The following is a 7,372-nucleotide window of genomic DNA, read 5'->3' as shown; positions in this document are numbered from 1 at the left end:
TCTCCCTCCCTCCCACCCTCCCTATCCCATCCCTCTAGGTGGTCACAAAGCACCGAGCTGATCTCCCTGTGCTATGCGGCTGGGGGACTAGCTTTTTTGATGACTTTTGTGTCCCCAGCACCTTGGCCTCAGTGAATATTTGTTGAATACTTAAGTAAGTGAATAACTTTATTTTAAACTTTTAATTCATTCTGGAGGCTGTTGATATAATGGCTGCTCCATTAGAGCTTGCTACTTTTCAGGCTGAAATCAGGGATGATGTGCTTGGATGACTTTGCATTCTATGAGGTCTGGGGGCAAAGAGGTCTTGTCTATGGAGACTAAACAGAGGGTCTGAGGGGATCACATGCTCTGAGATGAGACACAGCCACACAATAGGACAGGCGAATACACACACACACACACACACACACACACACACACACACACACACACACACACACACACACACTGTATCCATCCTTGGTCAGCTCTTGCCTGTTACTCCACAGACATTATCTTTATTTGGAGAATCAATTATGAAATGAATCCCTCACTATTTCTCCAATAATGTAGCTAATAAAAAGAAAAGCTATTTTGATGGTGTCTGGTTTTCAGCTAAAAGGAGGGTCAAACCAGCAATTTTATCAGCTGCCCTTTGAAAGTGCTTCTCTTGGTCACAGCAGTTCACAGGGGGAAACACGATGATTTCAACCCCATTCTTGATATTGGCTCCTGCCTAAGGTGACAGATTGTGTTACCTCTGGACCAGGACATCCGTGGGTAGACAGCAAGGTCAAGTCAAGGTTACACCATGCCGGCTCTGTCATCAGAGCATGGCCCAGCCCTCCCCCATTGCCTGTTCCAGTGAAATACTAGTCAAATTGGTGAGTTTGGGGGATACTGGTGGAAGTGGGCCGTGGGAAGAAGCCCCAGGACCTGGGCTTTTGGTGCAGGCTTTGGTTTCAGAACCTCCTCTTCTAAGATTCTTCTCCAAGAAAACTATCCCAGCCACATGGTGACAGCTCTGTTGTTCCTGCCCCAAATAGATGGAAGGCCCTTAAGAGCAGAGACCATAGCTTTTCCACTCCCCACCCTCATTGTTTGGGCCTTTATGGGTGCTTAGGAATTCTTTGAGCAGCAGGAGAGGTCTGACCTTGGAGGTGTTAGAAATTAAGTACTGGAGTAGGAGAGACTAAGTCTGCCTCCTGGACCTACCACTTTCTGGCTGAGAACTTTGGGCATGTCACTTAACATCACTGAGCCTCAGTTTTCTCACCTATAACATGGGGACCATAATAGTAGTTATCTTACTTACGTAAGGTTTTGTGAGGAGGACTCAATCAGATAATGCATATAAAGCACAACAAATGCCAGTGTGTGGAATGAATGAAGCTGGGGGTGCTCCTCCTCCTTGGATGAGGGAGTCAGAGGAGATGCTGGCACATACTGGGACCCATTGCAGGGGCTCCAGGCCCTCTAAGTCCACCACTCCTTTGGATCTGACTTCCAAACATAGAAAATAGAACCAATGCCTTTTAGTAACATATTTATTTAGGTATATTGTTTGGAGCCCTTAATTTAAAAAAGGCATTTCTTTCTTTCTTTTTTTAAACATATATTTTAAAATTTATTTTATTTATTTTTGGCTGTGTTGGGTCTTCATTGCTGTGTGCGGGCTTTCTCTAGTTGTGGCGAGCGGGGGCTTCTCTTCGTGGTGGTGTGCGGGCTTCTCATTGTAGTGCTTCTCTTGTTGCAGAGCATGGGCTCTAGGTGCGCGGGCTTCAGTAGTTGTGGCACGCAGGCTCAGTAGTTGTAGCACACGGGCTTAGTTGCTCCGTGGCATGTGGGATCTTCTCGGACCAGGAACCCATGTCCCCTGTATTGGAAGGCAGCTTCTTAACCACCAAGGAAGCCCATATTTCTTTCTTTCTTTATATCTTAAAAAAAAGTTTTAATTGGAGTATACAGTAGTTGATTTACAAGGCTGTGTTAGTTTCAGGTGTACAGCAAAGTGAATCAGTTATACATATATCCACTCTTTTTCAGATTCTTTTCCCATATAGGTCATTACAGAGTATTGAGAAGAGTTCCCTGTGCTGTACAGTAGGTCCTTATTAGTAATCTATTTTATATATAGCAGTGTGTATATGTCAATCCCAATCTCCCAATTTAGTCCCCCCCCCTCCCGCTTTCCTCCCTGGTGACCATAAGTTTGTCAAAAAAAGGCATTTGAAAGAAACTCGGGGCTTCCCTGGTGGCGCAGTGGTTAAAAATCTGCCTGCCAACGCAGGGGACACGGGTTCGAGCCCTGCTCCGGGAAGATCCCATGTTCCACGGAGCAACTAAGCCCATGTACCACAACTACTGAGCCTGCGCGCCACAACTACTGAGGCTGCGCGCCACAACTACTGAAGCCCGTGCACCAGAGCCCATGCTCTGAAACAAGAGAAGCCACCGCAATGAGAAGTCCGTGCACTACAACGAAGAGTAGCCCACACTCGCCGCAGCTAGAGAAAGCCTGTGTGCAGCAATGAAGACCCAACACAGTCAAAAAAAAAAAAAAGTTTAAAAGAAACTCGTCACTTGTTCTTGGGCACCTAAAAGTAAATAAAAGCACAACGCCTCACTTTCTTAGGTTAAAACTCCAACCACCCTTCTTTGGTGTGCTAACAGTCCCTAATGAGGTCAGGAAAGCAGTGACCACCTCAGGAAGTGCCCTAAGGAGGTTCTTGCGCACAGCCAGGCCCTCTGGTCACTGTGAACACAGCTGGGGAGACCCCATCTGACAGGCTGTGGCCTGGCTTAGAAGAGCTCTGCTGATTTGTGGCTACTTCTTAGGCTGCCATCTTGTGGCAGTTGTTCTGAGGTGAGTCTGTCTGTGGGTAACAGGCTTCCTAACTTCTCCAAAGATCTGCTTCCCTGTGATTTATATAGTACTTGCATATACTTGCAAATGGGGCTCTGGGGTCCTAACTCCAGCTGTAGGAAAAATGAACATGATGATCTCAGGATGGAACCTTGTCCAAGAGGGATGTCCAGGCCAGCACTGGGTGGCAGGTGTCCAGGTGATATGCCCAGGGCAGCAGAGAGGGCAACAGTAAGAGCTACCATTTATTGAGCATTTACTATATACTATGGCTTAGTGCTTCCCATATATTATTTCTTTTAATACTATAACAACAACTCTCTGAGCTAAGCCCTGCTATCTCCATTTTACAGATGAAAAAACTAAGGCATGGAGAGGTTAAGGCACTTGCCCAAGGTTACAGAGCCAGCGTGTGGTAAATTTGGGACTCAAAATAAGGTCTTTCTGACCCAAAGCATGTGCTCTAAGCCCCGCTGTGTGATCATGGGTGGGCTGTAGAGCCACAACGACCTGGGAGCCTGTCCTGGCTCAGCCACTTGGGTTATGTGAGCTTGGCCCAGTCACTTAACCTCTCCCACTCTGTTTCCTCCTCTGCGTGAAGCTTCCTCATGGGGTGATTGAAAGGATTAAATGGGGTAATTGATGTAATTAGCACAGTGCCTGGCACAGATGAGGGCTCAGTAATGTGGGTTTCTTCCTTACACCATTGGGAGGGGAGAAATGGGAGGGGCCGTCTCCCTAGTCAGTCCTCCTACCGTTTCAGCCTCCTTTCCTTCCCCTGGGCTCCACAGGACCCTTTGTACCAACACCAGAAAGTCTTTGATTCCTGACACTTTGGTCCGTTTCTCAGTTTAGTCTTCTTGACTGCATGGGAAAGGCAGCACTAGATAATGTAAAGAGCCCTTGACTAGAATTTTAGAGACCTTGGTTCTAGTCTAGTACCAGGTCTAAGACTTGGATGACTTTTGTCTCTCTGGACCTCAATTTCCCCATCAATAAAATGGAGGATTTGTCTATATACAGGACGAATGTGCATATGTAGTCCATGTGCAGCCACTCCCTGGTTCTTTACCCACTGTAGACGTGATAGACGTGATTAGTCAATTGCAGCATCTTTGTCACTGATCCTGGATGTAGCCTCAGAGCCCTCCCTTACAAGTAGAGGCAATCACTGTCAACTGGTTAGAGCTGAAATGACAAAACCTCTTGGATATTCCTGGAACAGTTAGTTATCTGCTAAGGGTCCTTCCAGCTTTCACTCTACCAACGGAGCCTTTAACGTTCTGAGGGGCAGTGCAAAGAACGTGGGTCTGAAACGAGGGGAGTGGATTCTAGCTCTAGAAATATCACCTAGCAGTTGTGTGACCTTGGGTAAGTTGTTTACACTCTCTGAGTCCTGCTTTCTCATTTGTAAAAAAAGAGTCCTAATGTGCTGCAGCTCTTGGTATGCTGCAGCCTCCCTGAAGGCAGGGTCTGGGTCCCTGTCAGTGCTGCACCCTCTGTACCTGGAACAGGGTCTGGTTAGCAGGCTCTCCGTGAATTTTTGTTGAATTGAAGCAGAGTAAAATATGAAACCTGTAGAAATGGAAGAAACTACAACCCGGTGAAATACATCTCTAAAGAAGTGGTTCCCAGTCTTTATGGAGCATAAGGCTGATTAGGGAGCCCTTTCAACATGCAGATTCCTGAATCCTAGTGCCGGGAGCTGATCCAGGATGCCTGGGGTGGGACCTAGGAATCCACGGGTTCAACAAGCTTTCCTGGGAATTCTGCTGCAGGTGGTCCAGCGTTCACTCTGTGGGACATGTAGCTCCAGAATTGAGAGGCTCAGAGTAGAATTTGTAAATAGAGAGGCCTCAGTTTGTTGCCAGTTGTTCTCTGGGATTTGAGTTCCCACTTTGGAGTTCCCAGAGCCACTGCATCTGTGAGGGGGTCACCTGGAAGGATGGCTCCCTCCTCTCCTCATTGACTGCCTCCGTGCGAGGCCCAGTCCCCAGCTGGATGATGCTTTTAGGTTTCTATGCTCTGACCTGCGAGGCCCACGTAGAAAGCAGCCAGGTCAGGGGCACTTCTCCTTTTATCTCAAGTACAGTGGGAGTGTTGGGGTCTAGGTTGCCAAGGCTGCTCATCACCAGGTATCCCGTTCAGATCATGTGTCGCTTTACCCAGCTCTGTCCACAAGCCTCAGGCCAGGATCCTTGAGGAAGGGCAGCCAGGAGGCAGGTTGGCTGGGGCTCAGCCAGGGTGCCCCGGTTGTGGTGGTGGTGGGGTGTGTGTGTGTGTGTGTGTTTGTGTGTGAGTGAGAGAGGGAGAGAGAGGGAAGTGGGAGGGGGGTGTGTGTGGGGAGAGAGAGAGAGAGAGAGAGAGAGACACTACATGGTTCCCAAAACAACTGAGTGGAAAGTGAAAAACTATCAGATATTTGGGATTTTTTCCTCCATGTTAGTAAACATAGAGATCTTTGCAAACACCCATGTATTAGATGGAAATTGAAATGTTTCATCCTGATGTTTCCGGGTGTGATAAGTTCGCTTGCAAGTAGGTGACTGGTTACAGCGTATCTTTGGATGATACTACTTTACTTCACAGTCACATTCATCCCCGTCATCATCATCATTCAGGCCAAATTCATGAATTATAAAGAGATAGTTGGATTTTTGAGCCCTTGTTAAACATTCAAAATAAATCCAGTTAAAAAAAAATAATGATCCTTTGCTTTTCCTCCCAGGGTCTTCTTCCCACAGCTAACAAGTTCGGTTAACTTCATGTGCTTCTTATAAGGCTTAAACAAGTTAACACATGAAATGGGCTTACAACTGTGCCATAAATTCTCATAAAATGATGCCCATTTTTCTTTACTACTACTACTACTACTACAGATATATCCTGTTAACATAAATCCTTCAGGAGCAACCCCTTAATTATTTCAAGCCAGTGGGGAATTCTCTGTCCTACAGTCATTAAATTCTCAGCTAACTGAACTCTTATACTTTAAAAGAGGAGATCTTTGTACCTTTAGTCACTGGGACGTGGAGGCCATGCTGGACTCCCTTGCTTTTATAAATAAAGCTCGACGGACACAGCCTGGTTTTCCTCTGGTCTCCTGGGCTCAGAATTCAGAACACCAGCTGGTGATTGTCAGGCCACAGCATGGTACAGGGCAAGTGCTTCTTGAGTTGCTCTCTTCTTCTCTTTCTTTTTTTTGTGGCGCACCCTCCCCATTCAGATATTCGTCTGTCTCTGCTTCCAGGAGTCTCCTCTGCTCCCCCTTCTAACTCTCGCTGCACCAAATCTGTCAGGCCCTACAGAGAAACAAGCGAGACAGAGAGGAGTAAAGATGCCCAATGGCTGAGGGCCGCTTTTGCTTAATCTTAAGTTGTTAATGATGTTCTAGAGAGTTATGGTTGTCATGCAGAATATCTTCCAGAGAAGCCAAGTGTTACCTGGACGTTATACTCCAGTGGGACCAGGAAGACTCCAAATCCAGCATAAGGGCCAGTTATGCTCAGCCATTCCTAATTCAACACCCAGCCCGGGCAGAGGCTCTGATCAGCCTCCTCGCTTGGGCTTCCTGCTGCCCTAGCTGCCTCAGCCTGTCTCAGAAGTGAAACCAGATGGCTAGGATGGGTAGTGAGGGAGATCCACAAAAAAACCCCAGGGAAAACTGAGCTCCAGGTCCCACCCACTGCCCCAAACTGCTTCTGAATCGGTTCATCCATGAACAAACCCCGAAATTCCTTTTATCTCCCAATCACTAAGAATCTGATCCTTTATTTAGTCCCGAAACTCGGAAACTAATCTTTTATTTATCTCTACTGTAATCCCACTTCAGGCTATGTATGGAATACACCACTTGGGAACAAACCTCTAGGATTTCAGAAGGACCCTCAGTCAGGGAAGCACAAGGGCTTACGAGGGAAAGTAAAACCAGGGCCAGGATGTTTTGGTTCCATGCGTGAACTAGAGGAAGACATGCCTGATTTGGGCTTGTGTGATGCAGAATGGGCGACAGGCAAGCTCCCTAATCACCAAACCACAGTAGAGGGCCGCATGATGTCAGGCCGCATGATGTCAGTCCCCAGCGAGGCAAGCTGGTTGAAACAATTTCCTGAGCTTCCTTTAACGCGGCCCTCAAGCCAGGGTAAGGAATCAGTGACACACTGAATGGTTCCAGACAGCTGTCTGTCAGCCTGGTTTCACCCTCTCCCAGTGGATGTGAGGCCAAACTACATGGCCAGTGTGGCAGTGAGTGCCAGCCTGCGTGCCCCTCCTCACCCATCCATCCTGAGCAGGCTGGCTGCCACCGGGGCCCCGAGAGGACTGTCTAGTCTCTCGAGGCCTTCCAGACCCCCCCTCCCCCTGAGCCCCTGCTCTCTTTCACTCATCTTGCATTCAACACGTACTTCCTGAATACCTCTCACGAGTACCTCGGGGCTGGGGCCGGCCATTTAGTGGTGAACAGGGCACTGTCCGTGCCCTTACAGAGCTAATAGACCCTGCGGAGAGATCAGTCAGATGCTGAAT

This window comes from Orcinus orca, chromosome 5, assembly GCF_937001465.1.
Source record: "Orcinus orca chromosome 5, mOrcOrc1.1, whole genome shotgun sequence".
NCBI classification, from domain to species: domain Eukaryota; kingdom Metazoa; phylum Chordata; class Mammalia; order Artiodactyla; family Delphinidae; genus Orcinus; species Orcinus orca.
Note: the sequence above shows the minus strand (reverse complement) of the source record.